Genomic DNA, 26835 nt, shown 5'->3' with positions numbered 1-26835 from the left:
AGCGTAAAAATTCTATGCTCCCAGCTTTTATGCTAGAATGCTTCTCCCAGCTCACGGACGGAATGCTGCACGGTTGTGCTACACTCCAACGCACACGTAAAGGCGCTCTCTGCTCTGCATTTTGGTGCTCTTTAGAGCGTGAGTCTTTTTCTTAAAGTGGAAAAATTTTAAATTTAACTTACAAATTTGAATACGTTTTACTCCAAACATTATGCTCTCTTTAGCATAATTACTTATTTCTTTAAAATTCTATCTAAATACTGCACATTATGCACACAATTTGTGTACAAAATTCGAGGAATGTCAGAGACTACCGCGATAGAGCATCACCGCACGCAACTCCGCTCGGCCAGAAAGAGCTGCAGCATGAATCTCACTCTCTCTCTGGTGAGAGCGCGGTAGCATAAAGAAGTGGTGTGGTTTCGCTCTCGCTCTCGCTCTCTTTTCCGTTCACAACAGCTCACAACGGTGAACCATTCATGCGCTCACTTTTGCCATTCATTTTCGAACAAACCGTTGCAGAGTGCGTACACGGTACGAACGGAACGGGCGCGCGCGTGTATGCACTTCCAACATACACCGGGGTGGTGCACCGGGGACAAAATCCTGCGGGCAGAGAGTGTGTGAGTGTGTGTGTGTGTGTAGATGGTCGTCGTTGTATGCTGTGTTTCAATGGTGTTTCAATAGCAGACGACTCAAACCAACCAGGACACCGCCGACGTCCTTTTTCGCCCGTGTGTACGGTGGATGGTGATGATCTTTAGCCCAATGTGTAGGTTTTTCTTGTGTGTACTTGTGTATGTATATGTGTGTGTTTGTATGGTTTTTGGTAACGGGGGGTTGTTAGGAAGCGCGATACTTCTTGATTGCAGCATGCGAGGGTGCGCATAGATGAAGAAGCAGCACGCAAAAAACGACCACCCAACGGGCGGTGGGTTGTGTATGTGTGTGTGTGTGTATGTGTGTTTTTTTTTGCCACTGTGTGTGTGTGTTTTTAATGAGAAAAAAAAGGTGAATATTTTGTAGTACGCGAAATCTTTCAACCCCTTTTTCCCATTGCGGGGGTGGCCCCGGGAGTGGCGCACAAGAGGTGACGCGGATTAACGACACAAGCCTGAAAGGTGCATGTGTGCGTGTGTGTGTGTCGGTGTGTCTGTGTTTGTTTGTGGAGAAGTTGATTCGTTGAGGGGTGGAATGATAAAAGCTTGTGGGGATTTCTTCTGACTCCCGGGGGAAGTTAAACCAGGTGTACACCACGCGCCTTGGCTGCGTGGTGGTGCGGGGCCAACAGTGTTTGTGCGTGCGTGCTGTGCGCGGTGTGGATGTGTGTATGCAAATGTCCGTGTCTAATGCGGCGCGGGTTCGAGAAGAGTCCCAAGTAAAGGATGAAGCAAAAGCAAAAAGGGGCAAAGAATGCAAATTGTTGGTGTAGCGCGCGTGAAAATTGGCCGAAAGATACCCGTCCGTGCCGCCGACAGATCGCAGCGGCAAAAAGCCGTCGGTAAAGAAGGAGCAACATCAACGTGACACAATAGGAAAAAGAGATATATCAAACATCATCGAACGGAGCTGAAGCTGACGGTTCGTGTCCTCTTGTGCATCATCATCACCATCATCAACGGATTCGATGAGAACCAACATTCGGTGTGCAAATAAATGCGCAAATGGGTCAGTTGAAATCCTTTTATTTTCCCCGTGTGTGTGTGTGCGTGATCAAATTATTGTGGTACAAATTTTCAGTTCTCTGTTTCTTTTTTCAACACTTTCAAAATGGGGCAAGAAAAACCAGAAGGAGTGCAGGAGTACGCGAATTCCTCCTTCGCGTATTTTTTTTAATGTGCATTCTCTTTTTCACCAACGACCGAGGCGCCCTCTATCGGTCGGTATTGGTACCTTTGTTTCGTTCTCAATCGCGAGAGCGCGTGAGCGCGGGAGAGCGAGAGAGATGAAATCATAACGGAGAAGAAAGGAGTGCTTTTTTTTTTAATGAAATTCTAGAGAATGAGAGTTGCCGAAATTCGGAGAGGCATCGGAAGGGAAAAAAATGTCAAAGATGGCCATTTTGTTTACAAGGGCTAACTTTTTCTGATGGAACGTTTTTTTTCCCACTCCCCTACATTTATTGTACACTCTTTTCCATGCATCATCATCCACTTTTTTGCTATCCTTAATTTCTTTCCTTTTTATTATTTACGATGGAAAATGATTGGAAAATCGATAGTAAAACTGAGCAAAACAGCAGAGAAATGAGGCAAACAAAAAAATGTCTGTCAACTCTTTTGAATAATTTCCATCGCTGCGTGGTGGGTAAATGTTTCGTCTCTGTATCCTGCCGTATCCTCTGGAAAGGAAAATTTCCTTCGTGCGTACAAGAGAGAGTGGTGGAAGGAAAGTACGCAGCCTAAACAGAACCAACCACCGCCAATGGTCCGCCCAAACCCCGTTCCACGATGTGTCGTGCGCAATCGAAAATAATGTGTTTATTTTAACGGAAAGGTGTCACATTTATCGTGTTTAATGCTGCTAAATGTTCCAGTTAATCCGCCGATGCTAATAACGCGAGTGCGAGCGCCTCAGAGCAAAGTGTCCCCCGTTGATGGGGTGAGAAATTCCACGATGGAATAAAAAAAATACCGATAATTTATCTGCAAACATTAACCTAAAGCTCGTAAAATATTACAACCAGTGTGGTTAACTGCTTACCGCGGTAAGGCGAGAGTGTATAAGAAGTGTATTTGTAAGGAAAAGAGTGTTATTGCCCTGGTCCCTAGAAACGTGGACTGTGAAAAAAAAGGGAGCAAACAACAAACAACAAACTTGCGATGATTTCAAAACCAATGCAGCGGTTAATAGCGCAAACGTGTAAAAAGCGCTCCGTCTTCTCCGTCTCCCAACCTGATGTGATCATTTTCGTGGAAACGCTAATTTGTACTTCACGCAACGGAACGGAATTAATTGCTGGGAAAAGAGTGATAGGGCATCCCACCGATAGTGTGCCGGGATGCAATTACTGCCGATCGAGCGCCGTTCGTTAGTGTTTGGTGCTGGCTAGTTTTTCCCAGCAGAGCTTTCACATTCGCGGCTGTCATCATCAAGCCTCCCCACCACCCCCACATCAAGTCACCGCCGATTGGGACGTGGAATTGTGTGGAAACCTTTCACTTTTTTCTAAACATCAACGACGAGATTGTGAGGAACGGGTGTGAGAGGTTGAAGTAAAAATTCATCTCCTTTGTGAAGTGGCGTGTACCACTGAAGTCGCAAGTTGTGTCCAAGTGGTGCTCAACTAAACCACGAAATGCCTATGAAACCCGCCTTGCCGAAGAGCAAAACGATTTATGAAATTAAAAACCAAAAAACAAGATCCTTCACACAGTGAAGGTTAGAGAAAAGACACATAAAAATGTAATTTTTATGTTGCGATGAGAAGATGATGCTCGTAAAAGGGGGAAGATAGTCACAACAACAGAGAGATGTAGCGAGAGGGTAGTCATACCAACGGCTGCCGTTTGTACACGTTTTAGCAGCACATATAGCAAACACACATCAAAGCAACTCACTCTTGCAACACCGCCGGATACAGGGTGCGAGGAGGTGTTCGTGTGCGCTTTTTGGCTCATCTACCCATCGCTTCTTTTCCATGCTGGAAAGCCCTTTCCCTCCCTCCATCCGGATGTGAAGAAATAAGCACCCAAAAGATGCAAGCACAACGGTGGTGTATTTAGCAGTAAAACATCATCTCCAAACTCACTTCAAAGTCAGAAATCGGAGAAAGAAAAAACAAGATCCCCAAGACATCCCCAGGTGAATAGCAGGGAACAGCGGGAAAGAAGAATAAAACGAAAAACAGTTAGCATAAGAAGGTGGCCGCGTGTGAGTGAAGTGTGAGCCGACCGAACGAAACCCCTAGCAGCGGGTCAAGTGCGAAAAACCACCCCAGTGGTTTGTGGAATGGGTGCGAATGAGATGGAATGAGGGTGAGATTTTTGAAGAAAGTTCCCTAAAGTATCTTGCGGCAACCTTGCGGGAGCTTTAAGATGTGAAGGTAAATCTTAAAACTATCTTTTCTCCCAGGCGGGGGAAGCTCTGCACCTAAGTGGATCTTGGTGGAAAAGGGGGTTGATTGGTGAAGGGTAGGAGTGGATGAAAGGTATCGAAAACTTTTTTCCTAGAAAACCAATGACCACCGGCCACTCGATGCACGATGATGCACAGAGCCAGAGCAGTTGAAAAATACCTTTGTGGAAGATAAATCTTGCCCTCCTATATGTGTGTGTGTGTGTGTGTGTGTGTGTGTGTGTGGCTCCCACAGCTGCCCCACTCGAGGAAAAGCGAGCAGCGATACAGGTAGAAGCAGAACAAAAACACCAAAACACCACCCCCTCCTAACGCTGGGTGAAAGAGAGAGAAAGCACGATTAGGAACATTTTGGAATGAATGCGGATTGCTTTGTTCCACAGTCATCATTTCATAGGCTTCTTCTGGGCCCGTAAATACACACCACCCTTCAGTTGCGTGTATGGGTGCGACATTTTACCCATTCCATGTTGCATGTGTGTTAGTGTTGGGATAAATCGCTCTAGGGATGAACGGGCAAACGTGCGGATCGAAGAAAAAAATATGCCCGTGTGTGCGCGCGTTTTGTGCGAGAGCATTCACGGGGATGCTGTGCTTGCTGCGGTTGTATTTGTGTATTTGTGTACACGTACACCGTTTTTGGGGTGTTGTTTAGGCTTACAAAACCGAAAAAAAAACAGGCCGAGGTAAGAAACACACAAATCGGCCTTTTTTGTGGGACTAGAACGCGCTTTTTTTTTCTTTTCTTCTTGTGTATTAGTCTCTCTGACTCTCTCTCTCTCACACACATACACGCTGATCGCTCGAGTGAGATCTCATCTCGCGGCGTTCATCAACCTCTTCTCTTTCGCTCGGAGTATACGTATATGCGCCGCTAGATGGCTCTCCGTTCTTGTGAGCAGCAACTTTTCATCTTCTGCTGCTGGAAGCTGCTACGACCACCGCTTCATCACCCTACAACACCCCGCTCCGTTCCGTCCCGTCCCTTCACCTACCAGGGGTGGTTTTCCCTTTTTTTCTACGGCCTCGTCCGCCCTTCGCAGGCCGAAATTTTCGAGCAAGGCTGGAAACGGTTCGTAGTCACGTCGCGCCGCGGCCGTTTTTGACGCAGCGCGCAACACAAAAAGAAAACCTGGCAACGCTGTAACGCGGCGCGCTGTGTACCGATGGGTGAACCCGAAGCATGGGAAATTGAAGGAAACGGCAAGAAAGGACCGGGCAAAGCAATGGAGAGCCCGGTTTCGGGAGATAAATCGCTGCACTCGCTCTGTGCGGTGAGAAGACTGGACGGTTCTCGAAACAGGGAACGAGGGAACGAGGGAAAGAAAAAGAAACAAAACGAACCAAAGGGAAGGTACAGCTCGAGCGTCCAAAGAGCATTCCAGGATGCGGAGGTACGCAGCGATCCAACGGGAGGAAACCGGAGGAATGATCGCGTAGCTTTGAAGAAGAGATCAAGCTAAAGATAGAGCGAGGTGTAACCACCGAGAAAATGGGAGAGAACGATCACAAGAGGCAGCAAAAGAAGCCAAACTCCACTCGTTTGGAAGAAAGTGCACACGGGCGCGGGATCGGAAGGAGATCAACCGATCGGTCCGCGGATCGGGTGGAAGCGATCTCGAGTACCGAAACCGGGGCCCCTCTTGGAGCTTATTCTTCGCCTTGTACCCCCACAAACCATTCCACGGGCGTAACTCCATCTCGCGGTGGATGAAGGGGAGGTGGTAACGGCGCATAAAAACGATCGTTTTCTGACCCGATCGAACCAAACGGCAATGGAGCAATTTCGAACAGTCACTTCTCGGTTGTGTTCCACTTCCACCAACCCACCAACTGCACACCCGCCGTACACCACATTCTTATTGATTTGATGTTGATTTTTTATCCCTTCCTTTCCCTCTTCTGCCCACCACCCGCCGGATCGTTGGATTTCATTGCCAGCGCATTGGTTTTGAAGTGGAGAGGGAGGAGAAGAAGCGAAGCAGAAAAACGAGCAAGAAATACCCCGTAAGTGGCCCTTGTCCGGTTATTGGACGCAAGCAGGGCCCTGGGTGTTGTTGGTCCAACACCACACACCAGCTGACCAAACGCAAACCCAAACTCTCGACGCGCCCCGGAAAGTCGGTGGAGATTAAAAGGAAAACTATCTTCCCTTGATCGATGAATCTCCCCGACCCCTTTTGTCGGGGAAGCAACAAATACTCACAAAAAAATACCAGGGAGGTTTTAAGAATTATTCGTGCCTATTCAACCGGTCGGAACGGAAAACACCTCCCCCAAGCATTATGGCGCAGCCGTTTGGAGCTAAATCGTCGGAATGCATCAGAATCGCTGTGCTGTTCTTCCCCTCTCTCGGTTTTGTATTTATTCTACGCGTGTTTTTTTTTCGTTGTTCATTTGCTTGTAGTTAAAATGTTCATGCGTTTCAAATTAGAAAAGCAACACTTAACAACGAGCTAGAGAAATCAACCACTAATTGTGTAGTTATGCCGAACCGAGCAACGTATTCGTATTCGTAAATCGGCTTCTTCACTGCCGGCCAACATGATGACCGGCCAAATTGTTTGCGAAAAATAAGTCTTACAAAAAACGTCAGCTTAATGTCCGCGTCTTGACACTCTGGAAGAGGCACAATTCTTGATTGCCTGCATTGTGCGTGTTGTAGGGGGGTATCATAGGCTTTATCACAGGCACAGGCCTTTTTTACAAGTACAATGTTCTATTTGAATGTTGTTTAATGAGGTATGTGATGGATGGAAACAGTTTATTTTGGTATGCATTTTGATGTTGAGTGCCTCAAAATTCGGAAAGTCAAAGCATCTTTCCAAGTTGATGCTCTTAAAGTCATTATCTATAATTAATTCAAGATTCATTGTACAATATTATCATTTTATATGACATATTCAGGCAAATTCGACAAGCAATTATTAAGAAGAAGTCATATGACATACAGCAGGTTAGAAGAAATACTTCAGGATGTGTATCTCAGCTTCAAGACACTCCTCAATGTCTGCTCGATTATTCTTGGACTACTTAAACTTGCTTACCTTATTAATATAAATTGTCTGTAATACATTTTAATAATACTCCCTAAAATGATGATCCTTATCTTTTGCTTCAGTCTTAGGTTTATTCAGGTCTCTTAATAGACAATCTTGACGTGGACATCTTAGACATAATTTTGACATTTATCTTTGATTGTATTTGTATTGGAAGGATTTCAGATATTCAGCAGCAGAATTTCGTAATCATTCTCGATACGTCTAACAATTATTTAACTTTGCACTCTTATGTTGAAAATTCTGAAGCTCACGTATGGCGAGACTTACCTTTTCTAAAGATTTCGGTTTAATTCAACAGACCTAGGCCGATTGGTAAATGGGATTGCCGTTTATTTCTACCCAAGTGGTGAAGTTTGTTACCTTGGGCAAAACCTTGAGGATAATATAAAGCCAAGAAAACCCAAGAGCCAAATTTACTCCTTTCACACACAAGATTTTCCAACTCATTTAAACCACGCAAGTGTACGTTTTTCCCACCATTATGATGAAAAAGAAAACAGTTTTCATCCCCCGGTGCTAATGCTCTCTCTCGATTGTATGACAAATGGCCTGACAAATTCCGTCGCATTCGGAAATGAAACATTTTTTTTCTTACTTTCCTTTCCTACCGTCATGAGGCCAGTGTGGGTTTAATCTGTGTGTGTGTTTTTTCTTGGCTGTATTTTTGTGTTCGACGTTCACTTAAATCGCTCTTGTGATTTATGATGCGTCGATAGGGGATGATAGTCGCCTGCTTGCACATGAGACAGAGAGTTTCCCCCCCCTTCCCTTCCGGTATCGATCCACATCTTTGCGGCTTACCCCCACAGTCAGTGTGTGTGTCCGATTCGTTCGATTTCATCCTTTCCGCCCGACGAAAGCGAGGGATAGAAGGAAAAAAAACACCATACGATGATATCATCTTATCGCATGCATGATGCATTTTAAATGACATTTTCTTCCTTTGCCCTTGCGTTGGTGTGTGTGTTTTTTGTGTGAATTCCTGTTCACTTCTTTTTTTGCCAGTTTCATTCCCTGCTGAATAGCAAATTCTTGTCCGGAGTGTATTGATTTTCACTCGACTAGTGTATGCCGGCAGAAATTGCAAGAATGTGGTAGGAAAAATATCGAGTCCTTGGATTCATTGCTTCCTGCGGAAATGTTCTGCTGGGCGGAAAAAGGAGAAAACGCGATGGACCTCCCCCCATACTCTCACCCCTATCTCTGGTCCCGCCGCCGCCGGTAGCTCCTCCGGAGTATGAATTTTCAATAGGGAAGCATATGCCGCTGGTTCGGCAAGCATCTCCCACTAACTCATCGTCTCCATCAATAGAGCTCGGTTCGTTCTTCGGCATAATCGGGTTTTTTTGTATGCTCCCTCTGGCCCGTATCTCGCGCAGTGTGTATGTGTGTTTGCATCAACTGTTTGTGTCCATTAGAGAGTCAGCTACAACCATGACATTTATGGCTGACGAAATGGGTGGAAATGGGCCACACAGTGGGCGGAAGGAAACATTAGTCGAAGCGAGCGAGCGAACTCTAGTATCCTTGGCGTTTCGGGGTCTGAGAACCGGGGTGGAAGGTGGAAGGAAAAATGAGGCAAATTTGAAAAGAATGCACGGTAGGTAGACTAAGAGATGCGGGAAAGGAAGGAAGGAAGGAAGGAAAAATAGAACACATGATGGAAGAAAATAGATGGACCCGATCGACAGTCCTGAAGCTTCCAGTAGAGGGTAATAGAAGGGCAGTTGTTGCCAACTAGGACAAAAGAAGAGAGAAACAACGATGTGTGTGTGTGTGTGGGTGAGGCTACAGATGAAAAGCGAACGGAAAAGCCGGAATGAAAAGTTTCTCATTTATAACGTCGCTTCCTTTTACGATCAAGTTTTTCCCCCCTTCCCACCGCCACACACGACGAGAGAGTGAATAGAATTGTCCTTGCGGGTGGGATAAGTAAAGAAGAGGGAAAACGGGCTGTCTCTGTTTGTGTAGCAGACTGATGCGGGACAATTCAGTGTTCGCAGTGTGGAGAGCGTCAAATTCACTTCTTTTCTTTTATTGGCTCGACGCTCGGTCGCTGAATTATGGATTTATTTATGGTGGCTGCTTGATGCGCACCGGGCTGGACGACAGAGGCCTCGGTATCTTTTTTTCCCCGCTCTCACTCACTCCGTTTCCATCAGGCACAAACAAACAAACACAGCCGCACACAATCCGTGAGCAAACAACAGCGATCCGTCCGCTGCATCAAGGATAATCGACGAGGATAACCGCGGACCGCGGAGAGTCTTTGAACGGTCTGCTGCTGGTAGCTTTTTCATGCATAAGAGGAACAGTAAACTATTCTTCTCTGCCCTGTCGGACTTGTTGGCTGGCCATGTTCCGTAGGTTGGGTTGAAGCTGTTTGAAAGTTACCACCCTTCATTTGCAACACTATTTTTCCAGCGCAATTATATGTCTAACAGCTTTTTCCAGTTTTTTTTTCTGCTCTGGAATAAACGTAAAAATATAACTTCTTGGAAGTTGTTATTTTACGCTTCAGCCTTCAAGGAACGTCCGACAAACAAACCGGCTCGATACGATACGTTTTGAGGAAAAACATATTTATCTCCCAGCCCTGGGGACCATAAGTACGCCACCCCCTCCCCGCCCCCCCTAAGTGCTGAGTGCTGAGCAAACATATCGTGTGTTCGAAAAGCGTTGGAAAATTACGGCCTGACCGTCCGTGTACGCGCGCGGTGGATGAAAAGTTTCCCGGTTTTCTTTTTGCTGCTCTCCCTCTCTCTCCCTCTCTCTCTCTCAGCAAGATCACGGAAAGCCTTGAATTGGCCCCGTGCAATGACGATGAAAAATTGTACCCACCACCACCACCAACGCCACTTCTGGAAGTCTTGTGTGCATTGAAACCTGGTGGGAATCCATCGGCATTGGGGGTGGATAGCAGGAAAGGGAAAAACTTCTAAACATTGAAAGCTTCATCAACTAGAATAACATCAGCAACGATAACAATAATAACGCAAACGGCGAGTGACGACGATGACGACGACGACGACGGTGTGTTCGAAAACGCCAAAAGGAAACAAATTGTGTACGCGTTCTCGAATGCAAGCGGTTGCGGAGACTTCGGGGAAAAAGCAGAAGGAACGTGATGGAAAAGCGATAAAGATGAGAAGCTTATAGTAGTGCGAGAGAGAGGGTGGACGAAAGCGAAACACATCAAGTGACTCTACAGAAATGTTTCAGGCCCCCTTTTCCGAGTGATGATGATGATCATGAGCACCCCTCCGCACCATCGTGACCGCAAGGCCCACGGTGTGTGTGTGCGTATATGCTGGTGCTGTTGTACTGCTCCCTTCCTGATTGCTTTGCCCGATCGGTATTAACGGTAGGAAACGGAGCACAGAACTATGAGGTGGGAGCGGGTTTTCTTTTTTCTTTAATTGATTAATTTTTTATTATGGAGCTTGGATGGTAACGAACTAAGTACAAGTGGGAAAAGCAAGGAAGATTGTAGATTGTTAATGTTGTTTGAAATTAAGTTGCTGTATCAATATAGGTTGTTTTATGTTTCAAAATAATAACTTTAAATTGTGTTCACATAGTAGCATAAATCTTACTGACCAACTATAATTGAATGTTTGGTGGGACTAGCTGTAGGTAGTGTATTGTGAGCCGGAATATTTTTTGTTGCAAAATGGAGGTTTTTCGAACCAAAAACAATTGAAGATTTATTTTAAAAAAAAACAACAAATTCAAACCCAGTCCCAGTATCGTTCTATAGCTCATAGTGCGCTTAGTGAGCACCCCGACAGCCAACAGACTAATGTTACCATTGCATTACCACCAACTTCAGCAGGGTTACCCGTTTTAAGACCCTCTGACTCGTCGTACCACCCATCGTACACGATTTTATCCTTTATCCCCACTCAACCCACTAAATGCTGGGCTTTCCTTCCTGTCGTAAGAACGACCAGAACCGAGAACAGAGCGAAATCTCCAACACGGCACCGCACTGTTGGCGCAAAAAAGCACGGCAAAACCTTGGAAGAAAGAAGGCTGAACAACAAAATGAAGCTCACCACAGAACCTTCCCCCGGTAACACAGCACCGGTGATGAGTTGAAGATTTTCTTGTTTTACTGCCCGTGTCTGAGTGTGTGGCACGAAAGCCCGTTGGATTTCGCGTTCTACTTGGGGCGCACTTCCATTTCTCTGACCATCCGCGGTAGGAGCAAAAACTGGTTTTCCGTTTTGTCTCTTTCCGACTACCGCTACAATTTGCTGGGGGGAAAACATTCTTGAACTGCATCTCCCCCGTCCGGAGGAGGGTTTGGTTTGGTCGTCGCTTTATCGAATCGGCAAACCGCCACCAACGTATCCAAGCAGCGATATTTAATGACAAAGTCGGCCAAAGTTGGGCCGTACAAACACGAAGTGAATTCTGTCACACACCGATTGGGTGTTGCAAAGGCCGTCAGGCTTCCCATATACAGAAAGGGATAAAAATCCCTATTCGAGTATTGCGAATTGTTGTAACAGGAGAGAAACGTGTGTGTTCCATCTCCCATACGCCATTCATATGCATTTGGGCAAAGAAGGAAATGACGCAACTGGTCGACGGTTCGGCAATCAACGGCACACTGCTGAAGTTAAACAAAAACCAAAAAAAAACCCAAATTTGTGGAATGAGAACGCTACTCTTGCCGCAAAATGTTCGGAACTTGGAGGGCGACAAAACAAAACCAGACACAACCGCCAGCGCCCTAAAAGGCGTTGATGAGAACTCGAACCCGCCGAACTGATGGATTTTGGGGGACGCGGTACAGGTGTGCACAGTGTGCGGGAAGAACGAAAGGAAATGAAATGAGTAAATTATTTCAAATATTTACATTAAGTATTGCCCGGCTATCATTAGCGAAGTGAACCCCCGGTCCCCCGTGAATGGCAAAACGCGGCGCGGGGAGACCCAAACCATGACCGGGCAAGGTTTTATTTGTGTGTGTATGTTTTTTTTTCGGGACAATTTCCATAATCAATTTACTTCTCCGGGCGTTGTTGTCGGCCCTCGGGGTCTTCGGTGTTGGGTCAGCGGCAGCTTTTGTTTTCCTTCCTGTTGCTCTTCTATCTGACGCCCTTTTGCGTTGGGAAGCGTCACACTAAAACGTCCACAACGTATTCGATTTTTACATACACGCAAGAGTGGCCGCATTGGCTGAGTAGCTCCATTTGATAATCCGTAATGGACGACTTGGTTTTTACTCGTTTTGGGACGTTTTTTTTTCTTTTAATGCAATGTGAGCTTATGGGCCACCGTGGTGTTGCAACAAAAACAGTGTGCAGACAGTGTGATGGTGATGGTTTTGTTTTTCTCTTCAAACAAAATGTCCGTCCGGTATTACCAGTGTGTGTGTCCAGGGAAATTATCCTTGTCCGGGGACAGGATCGCCTTTCAGGATATCATCAGCGCATTGAAGTTTTGTTTTCTTTTTTATCTTGCTTCCAATGCGCCATAATGAACAAAGCGCCATAATGAAATGGACAACACTCTGTACCACTACACTTTGTTATGGTATATTTTATCATGCTGATAAATTACTTTTCCGCTTTTCTTTACCCTTTTTGTTGTTGATATTGTTGTTGTTGTTGGAAAAAGAGTATTCTCTTATCCTTACTTTAGACGTTCGGAACTCATTCGCAATTATTTTTTTTTGCTTCGCCCAAATGAACTCCCATAAAGGCAGGGAATGAAGGATACTGACATTTTGACGCATTTTGATCACACGATTGTGCTGTGTTTCGACAGCGGCTAGAATAATATTATTCTTTCACGCTCGTGGTATGTGACGGCGGCCACATTCGGGGGTGTTTTTTGCTTTTTTTGCTGTTTGCTCCGGTTTTTTTGCTTTTTTTGCTCCCGTTTTCATTTAAGTTCGGGGCTTCGGTGTTTATTCACGCTTTCACTTTGTGCGCTTGGATGAATAAAATTGTACGCGTAACAAGATTAATTATTCATTGCGCTTTACGGGGCGGGTGTGCACGTGTAGCATCATGTGCTCCTTTCGTTTTCATTCACGGATGACATGTTTGCTTAAAACAAATAATGAAATAACGAAACCCAAAATAAAAAAAAAAAAAACGCAGCATACACAAACAATTTAATACACCCACGATTTCATTTCGAGTTTCGAGTGTGACTCGGTTTGTTTAAACACACTTTTTTTTCATTTAAATAAGATCGTTGTGCATTTATTTTTATTTAGAACAAAAGCGCCTCCATGCAGAAGCTCTCGTTGTTTGCCATCTACCCGATTGTTCACTATTTTTATCTGCTCCTATATCAGTGACCTACATTTAAAAAAAAACGGTGCACCCACAAAGGCAAACCAATCTCCATCTTTGCTCAACAATAAATAGCGAGAACAAGAAAGAACCGCCTTCACTGACATTTTTGTCTGTCACAAAAGTCGTTTAGCATTCCGACACGAACCCCGGTTGACGGCGCGGCGGGCCCGGGCAAGATTGAGCCGTCAAAAACGGGCAATGTGACGAGGGTTACGAGTTTGACGAGATGAACTGTTTTGCGGGAACGGGGCCAAAACCGTACCGCCGGGCGCAGATAAAGCAGGCAAATAGTTGACTGCCGTTGTCTATCCATCCATTCCTTCGGGGGAGGAAAGCCCGGTGATCGTTTCTACTTTCTTATTGCTAAACATGCCGCTCAAGTTCTTTCGTCAGTTGGTTTTTTGGTGAACGAATCATAACGGGTTTAGCTAGATTTTGCCTCAGTGGCCGCAGTGGGATTTTCATCGACTTTCAGACGTATCTCTTTCACTCTCCACTGCCATTCCGGGAGCTCATTTCCGAGGGAAATAATATATGCATCGATTCGCTTCTTTTTCCCCGGCACACGCTCGTTTTTGTCGCGGTAGTATAATTATTACTGTCCATCGGATCTCCGCCGCTTGTGGGCTGAAATTGCATTCCACACAATGTAAAATGTTTCCTTGTGCTAAGGAAAAATCCATTTTCTTTTGCAACATGGCGCGCGTTGGCGTGGCACACAAACACTGTTTCCTTCCGTTTGGTGTGGAAAGCGCACCCGCAACCGAATGGAAATAACAACATCAAGTCCCTCTGACGGTCCCTCGACAGAAAAGGAAATATAAACCAAACAAAACAACAGAATAAAAAAGAAAGATGGAAAATAAACAACCAACACCAACGGATAGCCGAGGCAAACGAAGGGGGAAAGGGCGAGAAAACGATGAAGACGGTTTGAAGTTTCAATCAATCCCACCCATTTGCATTTAAATCAGCCTCTCTTTCACGGCGGTCCATTACCATAGTTATGAGTTTTTAATTATCCAATATATTAATATATGGATATCGTTTTGCGCGTTCGTTCTCCCTTTCTGTTTTCCATCTTTGTCTTCGACGGGACGTTTGTGACTCTACACGGTCTCTTATGGCTTTTTCCATTTGTGGAAGATATGCGCACGCTTGCTATGCTAGCTGTCCCTTGTGAAAAAGGGATGAAGGTTTTGGATCAACCTACATTGGGAGTGGGGAGTTTTTGTTTTCCTTCTTTTCTTCCGCTGATGGTGAATTGCGGGCATCAAAAATCATTGAGGAAATGGTGAGAAACAATAAAAACGCGGGAGATGAATATTGATATGCATAGAAAATTATACACGAGCAAATATGATGTTGTCGGTTTTGGCGGAACGGGGCCGTGTGTGGGTCTGGGATTTATGTAAAATGATCTGGTGTAGCGGGAGGATGGTGATATTTTTCCCATGTAAAATGACCATTCGTTGGACCATTGTGTTTACATATGCGAGTGGAAGAGGTTGCCTATTTTTGCGGCTCAATGGATTAATGGTAGCGGCGCTGGTTTTCATGCAACAGGACTGATATCAACTCCCGTACCAGGAGCCCATATAGCTACGGGCAGTTGATTGAAATAAATTTCCCTTTCTTTGATGCGTGATATAAAAAATTTTCAATGTGTATTGTACAAAACTTAACCAAAAATTGGAAAATATGTGTTCTTAATTCCAAAAAATATTATCTTTTTCCTACTTTCTTCCAAAATCTCACCCGAAATGCAAACCCATTGAGAACAAAGAAGTGATTCCGACTAGTATTGTGTGTAATGAATCTTATGTAAATGAATCATTAGTATGAATCTTCAGTAAAGAGTCACTCAAACCATGAGTCGACTCCAGTAGAATTCATAAATTCTCACGGATTCATGAGTCTTCAAAGATTCATTCTCATTGACTCATGATTCTTCCCAGATACGTGAATGTTCCTTAGATAATATTATCACGATTTTACTATTTCTGCTTCTGTTTTCACCTTATAAAATAAGGTTTAGCTTCACTGATGAAATTAGCCAAGTACTGTTAGCATTGGAAGGTAGATAGCTAGGTAGATAGATTAACATGTATTTTTAAAACAATCTTCAAGGATTCATGAATCATATGGCATTAAAGAATCATGAATCTTTTTTGGTGCAGTTGGTGTTCTGATTAGTGATTCAGAATGATGCATTCAAACTAAAAATCAAATATTCAAAAATTCACAGAACTCCACTAATAGAGTATCTCGGGAACTCCCTTTAATGTCCCATGAAATAGTGGAGTGCTATCAAAATATTAGTAAATACTTAAACCTACTTCACCTGTTATGAATTTCAATACCTATTGATGCAAAGAAACCATGTTGGGCATTCATCCCTTTACTATTTCGTCTATTAGCAAATCTTTCAAAGAGTTAATCTCAGATTCGATTATAAAAAAAGAAAGAAGACTAATTTTTTTCAACAAAAGCATCCCATCCACACTCGTCAGAAGTTGATGTTTGTATTTTGCTCAAAAGAGACTTTGATCCCACTGGCTATTCTTTCGTCTCTTTATTCCCTCCTCATCAGTATCATTGCCGCTCGGAAGTTGTGGTGCGCTGTTTTGCGATCTCCACATGCTGAACGACACCTTGCAAGAAGAAGCTCATGTTTCTCGCTATCCTTCAAGACGTCGATCAATCCGTCGTTCATTCATCCAGTGCTTGGAACCATTTATCGAACGTAAATTCGAATTGATCGGCATCGTGTCGAATATCGGCACCAAAAGAGAGAGAGAGAGAAAACCTCCAACAAAGGAACAAAGCAAACGAACAAGGATGGATAACGAACAGAACGGCGAACAAAGAAAAAGGAAAAACCCAAACCAAATTGGAAATGGAAACAGAAAATGGGATAAAAAGATAAATACACACAGGCAGGCCGCGGCGGGACCCGTGTTGGGATCCGTTCCACCGTATTGTGTGGCGTGTTTACTCGTAGTAAAATAGGTAGAGAACAGGCAATGGTTCACAAACACCTTTTGCGACCGGGACAGGACCTTAAAATGCGCACGCTCATTTAAGACCTTTTCGGGTAGCTTTTTTTTTTGTTTGTCTGTCTTTCTGTTTGCTGCCGTTGAAGGTTGATCAGAAATAACCCACATAAACGAAACAGCCAGACGAAACAGCTGCCCAACACACTTGGTCGCGCACATTTTCGGGCAGGACTTCCACGAATACGGGAACCAAGGAAGGGAATTTAGACGAGAATTCGACCTTTCCTTCATTGCGCTTCTACACCCCGCCGATGTGGTTGTGCCCGATGACAACCGAATGCTGCCACACCAGCGGCCACGAAAAAGGAGGTGTATTTTGGAACGGACCGCAAAGCGGCCAAATTTTGGGAACCCGAACGAAGGAAGAAGGGCGCACACAACACGGAGAAGTAGTGCGTGCGTTTTTTTTTTCCATCCACATTCGACGAAGGCATTCCACCGCACAATTTCTATTGCGAAGCACAGCTAACTAACCTATTCAGGATATTTATTGGAGGATGGCCTTTCTCTCGCCCGTTTCATCTTCTGCCGGCTGTTGGATGAAGGTGGAGGAGAAGGTGTGCGGGAGGGGAGGGTGCGGATGTAAGGGAAGTTTTTGGAAGTTCAGTGAAAAATTACCTTTAACTGAGCATTCACCCAGCAGACGGGAAAAGATATGAAAAAACGGAAAGGAAAGTTTGAGGCCGAACCTGGAAGATGAAGTTGAGGCCGCCGCCGCGCACATTTTAAACGCTGATGGGCTCTGAAATTTGATCCTTGGCTTGTTCTCCTTCATTCTCTCATTTTCATTTTATGCTGTGACGGGGGTGGGGGTGGGAGGCTTATTGTCTTTCTCATCATACTTCGAACGTCTGTTGCGCTCTCTACAACAGTGGGGGATTGGGATTCGAAATGGAATAGAGGAAATACCAGGTCGCGCATCGATGGCATCATCATCATCATCATCGGCTTCATCGGCTTCGGTGTACTGGCAGTACCGTTTTGTCGGCCATCTTTCTTCTTCTCTCCCTTGGAAAAAAGCCCAATGCCTCGAGCACCCAATGTGCCACGTTGGATGATCCGGAGATTAAGTTTCCGTTCCGGTTTCCACCCAATGCCCATCCCATGCGCCGCCGGCCGACGCGCGCGTGATGCCATTTCAATTAATTTAGATTGTGATTTACCGGCTCCCGACCTGTGTGAGTGGAGCGACCGTTTCCCGTGTCAGGTGTGTTGGACGCCTCTGGTCTACGCCTAGCACTACCAAGCAAAGGTCGCATATCGGTCGAGAGCCGATCGATTTACTGTTATGCTTTCCGCGGCTAATGTGAGCATTCGGTGGAGATTATGGGGCAGTTAATTTTATGTTTGGCAGAGATTACGGAGTGAGCGATCCAAGCACACACTACAAAAGCTTGCAGAATATTTCACATACAATTTAAATAAATTTGTCATTCCGCCCGGCCCCGTAACCTGATCGCTATCACTCATCGCGGCGCACTTTTATTCGCATGAATTATTTCGCCAAACTCGATGAAGTTCGAGTGGAGTTCCCTTCTTTTTTTTGTTTGCCATCTCCCGTGCCACGGTAGCGCCGAGCACCCCCATAATTTGCTCGGTTCGCTTTTTTAGTTTCGATTTCATTTCGCACGGTTTGGCTCATCAACATTTCCATAACCGTGAAACGCAATTACGCGAACGAGCGCCAGCCGTGTGTGTGCGCGCGCGGAGCGATTTGCAATTCCATCTAACCTGGCGGTGTTTTCGGGACGCCGAAAGTACGGGTTCGTCACATTTTCGTTTAATAATATGCACTAATATATTCCCGCCCCGACTCCAGAAGAGCTTGCAGAAAGGGGTGGGTGAGGCAGAAAAAAAACCTTTCATCCGGAGGACGGGAAAGAACTTCTTTTTTTTTTGTTTAAAATATGGCAGTGCCCAATTAAACGGCGATAAATTTCGATGGCGATGGTAACGGGGGCCAGTAAGGAGGATAAATAAAACGATACGGAATTCAACCGCAACACCATCGGCTTCCACCCCCCCCAAACCATCACCGGGGCCACAATTTGGGGCCGGTGTATCTAAAAGCGCTAATGAAATGGTCAAAACTCGGCCAGACGGTTTTCGAGTTCGAACCGGTGTGTGCTTTTTCCTTTTTTTTTTCTTTTATCTCCCGCTCTCTTATTAGTCCAATGCGCGCTAATGCTTTGGAAAGAAGATACCGGCGGCTCGCGGGAAAAATGAACACCCCCCCCCCCGAAGTGCGGTGGGAAATGGGAGTGAGATGAGTCTTCCTCTTCCCTTTTCCTCGGTTGTCGGGTTCCTAAAGTTGGCGTATCAATTTCCGAGCTCATCAGGAAATAATCAACCTAAAGCTTGAAGTTGCTTTTTTTGTTCCTTCTTCTTCGTCTGCTGTTTTATATTACCCGGCCTTAGATGGACTAGGTCGGTAGGAAAATGGTGGGAACTTTATCTAGCGGGGAATTTTGTCTTTTCGTCGCAATGCTCGCTGTGTGATGAAGCACCAAACACAACTTGACGCTTTGGCTTTCCGTGCTTTTATTGATCATTGGATCGGACGTAAATAATTTGCATTCAGGGGGGTAACGTGCGAACAAAAACTCTAATCATATTCAGCGGCGATATTGAAAAGTACATTTGCATTTGTCGGGGCGTAACGCTATATGCGGCGGGAAATGCATTAATATGTGGGATGCATGATGTTGTCTACAGAATTTAATGCATTTTGCGCTTGCCTTTCGCAGGGAATGGGGAGTAATGCCGATTTAAATTCAATTTGAAATAACATTTCCGGTTTTGAATGTATGAATTGTTGGATGTGTATCTTGTTACAACACTCTCTCTCGCTTGCTTGAAGTTAATTGAAAGAGAGTTTGGCTTACATTTGTTACTTATAATCACCTTTTGCACGTAAATTCATATCATATAGACCAATTTGCGGTCTTAAAAACCTTAAATACATTTGCTATAAAAATATTTATGGGACGCTGAAGTTTTATAGCATATTTTTGGCTTAAGACTACAGGCAGTCCCCGAGATACGCTATTATAGCGGACCGCTATAAACCAAGAAAAATCCGCGTAATTCGAATTTCCGCGTAAGTCGAATCCTGGTGCAATTTCGTTTATATTTCAAAGTCACAGAGTCGACTCCCTTCTCTGGACTTAATTTATTCGTCGAATCAGGCGATTTTTAGAAAGATTACAGTGAAATAAGTTAGAAAAAAATGTTTTATATGACGAGAAAGGTATTTTTGACCAATTTTCATCTTTTTGCTTAGATTTTGTGCTATAAACTAGCTCATCTGTCAAATTTCCATAAACCGCGTATCTCCAAATCCGCATATAAGAGGTACCGCGTATCTCGAGGACTGCCTGTATTTTGTTTTTATCTTTTACATTCCAAAGTTCAACTTCAACATGAAAAGAGTTCAGAAATCTTCCCAACATTCTCACTTAAAGTCAAATTGTTTCGAAAATATGGAAGTCACCATAACAGTACATGGAAATCTTACTCAAGAAGACGTTTTTTTAAGAAAAAAAAACCTCAGAGCTATTTAACGCAATATAGCGAGATTTTATTTTTATTAAATTGCAATAAAGCACGTACAAGTGCTATGAAATGGGCAAACTATTCACCTTCAAACGGACGTTTGGGAGCTTGCGTTTGTTAAGTTTCAAATCAAAACTTTTGATATTTATCTAGCTATAGCACATCCCAGCACTAAAACGAAAGCGTCCCCCTCCCCGGCACACTGATTGAAACTTGCTCACTCACTCGTTAGCTAAAACTTTGATTCAACAAAATGGCCCCCCCTCACTTCCCAGTCATGCAAAGGCGGAGTCTCTTGGTCGAGTTTCTTTTGTTCTCATAGTCAAATTTTGAGTTGAGTTTCTTTCGAGTAGACAACCGACAGGAAGACGAACTTCAACCTTCACGCACACACTCTCACCGCGATGGTATATAAAGCGGCGCGTAACCACGCCCGCTTCAGTCGCCCGGCGGCTTTTGCAGCGTGTGGACCTACGCCGGATCGTAGCAAAAATATGATTCTATGCAAAAAAAGGGGGGTGGGGGAACTAGCACCACTCTCTGGCTCTCTCGTGAGAGCCGTTATCAGAGAATGATACTCTTTTTCCCCATATATTTGCGTGGCGATAGTGCTGTAATGAAAGAGAATATTGGATTAAGTCGGTCGAGCAGCAGCAATAGGTACATCCTTCAGGGTCGCGCGAGTAGCTTGGCTCACGTGCGTTGCTAACGGTTTATAAACAAAGCCTAACGGGAAGGATTTTTGTCATTGAAAATTTTGAAAAACATTCAAATGGCTTGGCGATTGGCTGTTTTTAAATAAAACATAAAATTTAAGGCATTTTGAAATAATTTTTGCATTGAAAAATAATGAAAAAAAATTTTTGTTATAAGTTTTAGAACTTTTCAAACACCATAAAAAGATGTATTATTTTATTCTTTACATTTTTGTAGAACATCATTTTTATCTATCTCTGCTACTTTTCTAGTTATTCTTAAAAATATGTAAAAATTGTGGAAAAATCACCACTAATATGTATAGAAAAACTACATTTCTTATTCTTAACCACTTTGTAGAACAATGTATGTATCTAACACTTATACTTTTCCTGCTATTGTTAAATACTCCCGTGTGTTACCGATCGCCACAAAGCAATGTCTTCGAATGTATCAAATTATACCTAGTTTTGATCATTGAATTTGTGCGCTTGTCCTTCAAATATCCTAGGAAAAAGTGTTCCAATTGTTTAGTTAAAGTGTTGCCAATACTTTACAACCGATGGTTTATAAATAAATAATAATTTAACTACGATTAAATGCAGAAATCCACACACGCCAGTCAGTTGGACGCTTTAAATGAGAGGTTGAATATGTGGGCTTCGAGCCGCATATGCTGAGCTGCAAGGCGCGTAAGTTGCAAGGACAAAATTTTACTCTAGGTCGGCAGACGCGAGCACAGTACACAGGTACCTGTCGACACACGCGTTATCGGTCGGTCGCTTTGAATGTGTTCGCCTATGCGTACATAGGCGCGTAAGCTGCAAGGACAAAATTTTACTCTAGGTCGGCAGACGCGAGCACAGTACACAGGTACCTGTCGACACACGCGTTATCGGTCTGTCGCTTTGAATGTGTTCGCCTATGCGTACATAGGCGCGTAAGCTGCAAGGACAAAATTTTACTCTAAGTCGGCAGACGCGAGCACAGTACACAGGTACCTGTCGACACACGCGTTGTCGGTCGGTTGCTTTGAATGTGTTGGTGCGTTGCGATATCCGTATACGCGCGATGGAGGGCGTGGATCGCGTACCGTGATTTTGCGTGTGTATCACGTGAGTGTTCGATTTTTTATCTCGCGTCTCATGTAGGCCGGAACGAGAGATCCGAATAAAAAAAAGGTAGGCGGAGTCCATTTGCTCACTGGGTTCCTTTGCTGCGCTACTATCGGGAGTTTGTTTCGACATCTTTAAGCCTGGGCACTGGGGGTGTGGGCAAAGTTCTCATGACCGGTCCGGTGACTCCGGAGGGCGGCAAAAAAATGAGTACAAACACGACACGGGACGGGAGTACGCACGCGCGGGCAGGTTTGAAGAATTAATGTCGCTCAACTTTTGTCCCGGGCTTGGGCACCGGGAGAGCGAGAGTAAGTAAAATGGCGTCAGCTTTAGCGAAAGAAATGGGCGAGTTTTGCTTGCCGGTGGAAAGTTTATGTAAAACTTTATCGCACTGTAAAAGCAGCCATAACGCTACCGGACGGACCACCGGGCTACAACTCACGACGGCGTTGCATCGCGCACCGGGTTGCAACTTCTGTTAAGCAACTCCAACACACACACAGACAAAAGGGAAATGTCTTATCATGCCCTGCACTAACTTTTTCCTCGTTTCGTTTTTATTTAAACAGTGAAAACTTTCCGCCCACTGAGTTAGCGGCGAGTTGTGTGTGTGTGTGTGTCTGTATGCGTAACAACGGGGAAAAATGGTACGAACTTAACCTGGAGGGATGTAAATGCATAATTGATGTTTGGCATCTGCATCTCTGCTTGCCCGGGAAACACTTTCATCCACATCGGGTCCCTGCTGCTGCTGGGGGGAAGTATTGTACCACCGTCGAACTGGACAAAGGCGATACCATTCTGTGCTCGCGAACTGACGGAAACGGTGGGAAATTGAAGCCAAATAAAACCGAAAAATGTTCAAAACTTTCATTATCACAAGTCGAATAGTTTAAGCAGAGCCGGAATTCAGCTTCCTGAGCAAAACTATTACTCTTCCGCACAAGAAGGGCGGCCAGCCGCCACACGAGTGAAAAATCGTCAAGCAAATCGTGAAACAAAACGGACAAAATTTGACCGGGGAAGGGGGGTTGGTTTCTTGCTTTATTTCTGCAAACCGTTCGGTGGCCGCGTGTCGTGTAGATTTACGATTTCCTCACAACCGAGGTGAGGAAATAAATTATCCTCACCTCAATCCCCCCAATACCCACCATTCTCCGGTGCCTTATGGAGCGTGGAAACACTCCTTCCAGACGGTCTCCAGAGAGAGGGGAGGAAATCTCCTTCCGGCTACCGGCCCAAGGAGGAAGGAAGCCAAGTGGAAGGAAAGACAGTTGCAAGAGATTGCAGGAGACTGGAGAAAAACCTTCATTGTGCTCGCGTCGCTATTCCGCGACCAGCAAGGGGGAAAATAAGAAAGAAAACCTGAAGGAACCGGCATGTGATTGATGTACGCCACTGGTCTGGCCTGTCCCCGAGTATTTGGTGGTATGTCAGCAATTCATCGCCCCGTACCTCTGTGCTCCGGTAAAGCTGGTCCAAATCCAGCGTACCGGATCAGTCGCGATGCGAAGGACCGGTGAAGGAACGCCCGGGGAACAACACCGGTCAGCCAGTCACGGTGCGCAGCCGAACAAAAGCGCAAGACGACCTCTCTCCGGAACGGATGCCAAAGAAAGCAACAACAGGAGAGGGAGAGAGAGAAGAAGAAAAAAAAAAACGCAAGATTGATGGATGGAAGAGAAGCGAGAACATATACTCACGGGACGCGCAACAACGAAAGAAAAAAAAACCGACATCCAGGCACAGTAAATTAACAATGAGAAGAAGGGGAAGAAAAAAGCTCGAAGTCGAAGTTAAAGTTGTAGCGTGGTAGCGAAACTGCCCCGCAGGGCCATTCTCGACATCCGCCACCGACGTTTGTACGTTTCGTTAATTAAGAACAATCCCCGTAAAGGTCTCCGTGTGTAGCGCCCCTTTTAGGATGCCAACACAACCGTCACGCACACACACAGGACTCCGTAATACCCTGGCCGGGGTCCACCGTTTTACTTGCAACGGAGCATAATAATACGGCTCCAGGTACTTGCTTCCGTTTTGTTTGGTTTTTTTGTTTTTTATATTCCGGCAATACTCTTTCGCTCGATTCCAACTGGAAGAATGGAGAAGCGAATTTAGTGGAATAAATGCTCCAATATTGGAATTATGCTTTTGACCTTCCATCCTACCCGTATACTGCCGGACGGTTATGCGTCGTGACGGCGCAAGGGTCCGAGCGGAATGGGAAGATTAAATTTAATACACACCACCACCACCACAGCACGGCATGTGTGTTGGCGCACAGGCACACGCTCGGGAATGATTCCAAGATCTTGGCGGATAATTTATAGCCCTCCCCGCGCTTGACTTCGCAGAGGACGGGACAAGGAAGCTCCAGCACCGCCGTTTATGGGGTTTGATGTAATTTTAATATCTCCCCGGTGTTTTGTGATCGTCGCCATCGTTTGGGGTGTGCTGCTGGTGCCATATATATATACAATATATTGATGTATACACGGACGTCCCACACACGTCATGCCTCGCTTCTCACGCGACAAAAAAAAATGAGATCGAAGACACACCTTATGGCGTTGTGATTGATTTTCGTTTTCCACTCGAATCGCCATTCCGCTTGTTTTGGCGCTGGCGTGCGAACGGATTAGAAAAGCGTTACCGTTCATCTACATGGGGTGCTTCGGAGGTGCAGCTGGCACTATTATTTGCACAGATAACATTGGTGGTCATACAGATGATCATGACAGTTAAGTGATTATAAGTTAATAAGATATTAACACTACAATTGCCAGAATCGTACTATCAGCCAGTTTTTTTATATGCGTTTTGACGTTTCCATGATTATCCGATGACAGCTCCCCATACAAATGACAAGTCGAGATAATCCCAGGAAAAAAGGATTCGATTGTTTTCCTAACGAAAGGTTCGGTCAGCTGCTCGACAAATGTCAAAACAAAGCATTTTTCATGCTTGTCTGAACCCAGGTTAAAGGTAAAGGTCCCGTATGCCAAAAATGTAAAAAAATATTTTTTTATGAAAGCAACAAAAAAAGGATTATTGAACCTGATTTTTGCATATTATTAATAACCAGACGTATAATTTGCTTTAAATTAATTGAGTTTAAAGTTGACTTTCTAAACTTTAATCAATTTTTATCTAATCGTGGTTCTGTAAAAATGATCCCTTATGTCATTGTGCATGTCAAAATGCTTTGTTACGATTCTGTTCGAATGAAACAGCCTGGTACCTGGATTATTTGTCAGGCAAAGCTTTCTAACTTGTGATTTGATCTGCACCAATAATGATAAAATTATTTTATACAAATTAATTAATCTTTGTTTAAATTTGGCTTGAATGAATACTTAATGATTCATTTACATCCATTTAAATTATAATGTAATATTTCAGCAGAAAAGCGCATCGTGTAGACGATCGGTAATGACTACGGCTGCCTTAACCCGAATCTATCACGATGCGAAACGCTTTTGGTTCCAACCAAACCAACTTTTGCCATTTATTTATTGCCAGTTTTACGATGCGACATATCGCAGTCGTCGTCATCATCATCGTTTGCCGTTGGTTGGAAAGTTACATAAATTAACCACACACGAGAGTCTGGGCAAAAAAACAGTACGGATTGGAAATAGAAACAGACGGCACCAGCTTGGCCGGCCGGCGGCATACACACGCCATTGGGATGGGGCGGGGTAATAAAGTGATTAACTCGCGAAAGACTACCATCCGCCAGTTGTCAACTGTGTGCTTTGGACACACCATATTAGGCGGCGTCTTTCTTCTCTCGTCGTTGATCATATGCTTCTTGCGGTGGTGTTCCAGTTGAGATGTCCTCCGGACAAACCTCACCTCAAGCACATCTGTACGAAGATGACAGATGCTTGCTCATCAGCTTCCTGTTCCTTGTCGTGGCGGGGGGCAATTCATGATTCAATTCGGAAAAGGTTCTTCCGGGGTCATCTCACGTCACATATCTTAAAACAGTCCACTTGTCATTTCTTCCAGTGTGTTCCAAAAAAAAAACTACAAGAGGAAACATATCTTAAGACACCGTTGTCATTTGTGACTTGCTTTCTAATGCACCACTCCACTCCGGGGCGCACCGGCGATGGTTTGTGGCAAAGATGATTCCGTTTGTTAATAATATGTCACATCGCCACATCCACGTCTGGCGCTTCATTAGCCGCAACCAGGGCAAGCATAATTAACCAACGAAGAAGAAGGAGGAAACTGAAGAAACCCACAAGAGCATGGAATTTTTATTGCACACCATGGCAAGGGCACACTCACCATATGTTTTGCCGGAGCTCGGTTCATAATTGGACGCACTCTTGAGGATGCTGGGTACTCGCGTTTCATCGCACCGACTTGCACGGAATGACCCAAAGGCTTGTGTTACAGATTTCATGCATCATTTGAGGCACCGCGCACTGTACGAAGTCATTGCTTGAGCATATCTTTGGCAAGACCTTTTGAACCTTTTGGGGACCCCGTCGGGTTGCAATTTCCTCTAGCGCCTTTGCAAACAAAAAGATGATTTACCTTTCGGTTCACTATTTGCTGTGCGCCTTGAGCTCCGAGGACCGATCGTCTAAGAGAGCTATTCAAAGCAAACTTCCCATCAGAAACTTTCTTCTCCACAAAAGCGCGAGCATCGTTAGCGACATACATACAGCAGGGACTAGGCATTCCGATTTCATTACCGAGCACGACTCCCTTACTCCTCACCGCTTTATAAAAAAAAACGGGGAGGCCACGCGCGCTCGCACGTAATTAAATCTCGCTGGGAAAAGCTGTGTTGGTCGTCGTCTCCGGTTTGCTTTGGATGCAAGTTTCAGGTTTCAAGACCGCCCGCGTGTGACACGTTACAGAATTCTTTAATTAACCTCGCCCAAACTCGTACCCCGCGCTAGTCTGTCGGGTATTGATCCCGCGAGCC

The 26835-nt window shown here is 44.8% G+C and overlaps 1 protein-coding gene across 1 annotated transcript in view; it reads left to right on the top strand.

Annotated features, from left to right (window-relative positions):
- The first annotated feature begins 620 nt into the window (after window positions 1-620).
- LOC128299473 (uncharacterized) overlaps window positions 621-26835 on the top strand; it is a 46393-nt gene continuing 20178 nt past the window's right edge. Inside the window, exon 1 of the mRNA XM_053035455.1 lies at window positions 621-772. The gene's annotated coding sequence lies outside the window, so the exon portion shown is untranslated. The remainder of the gene's footprint in view (window positions 773-26835) is intronic.

The sequence above is a fragment of the Anopheles moucheti genome, chromosome 2, assembly GCF_943734755.1.
Source record: "Anopheles moucheti chromosome 2, idAnoMoucSN_F20_07, whole genome shotgun sequence".
NCBI lineage: Eukaryota > Metazoa > Arthropoda > Insecta > Diptera > Culicidae > Anopheles > Anopheles moucheti.
This window is presented reverse-complemented; position numbering and strand designations above follow the sequence as displayed.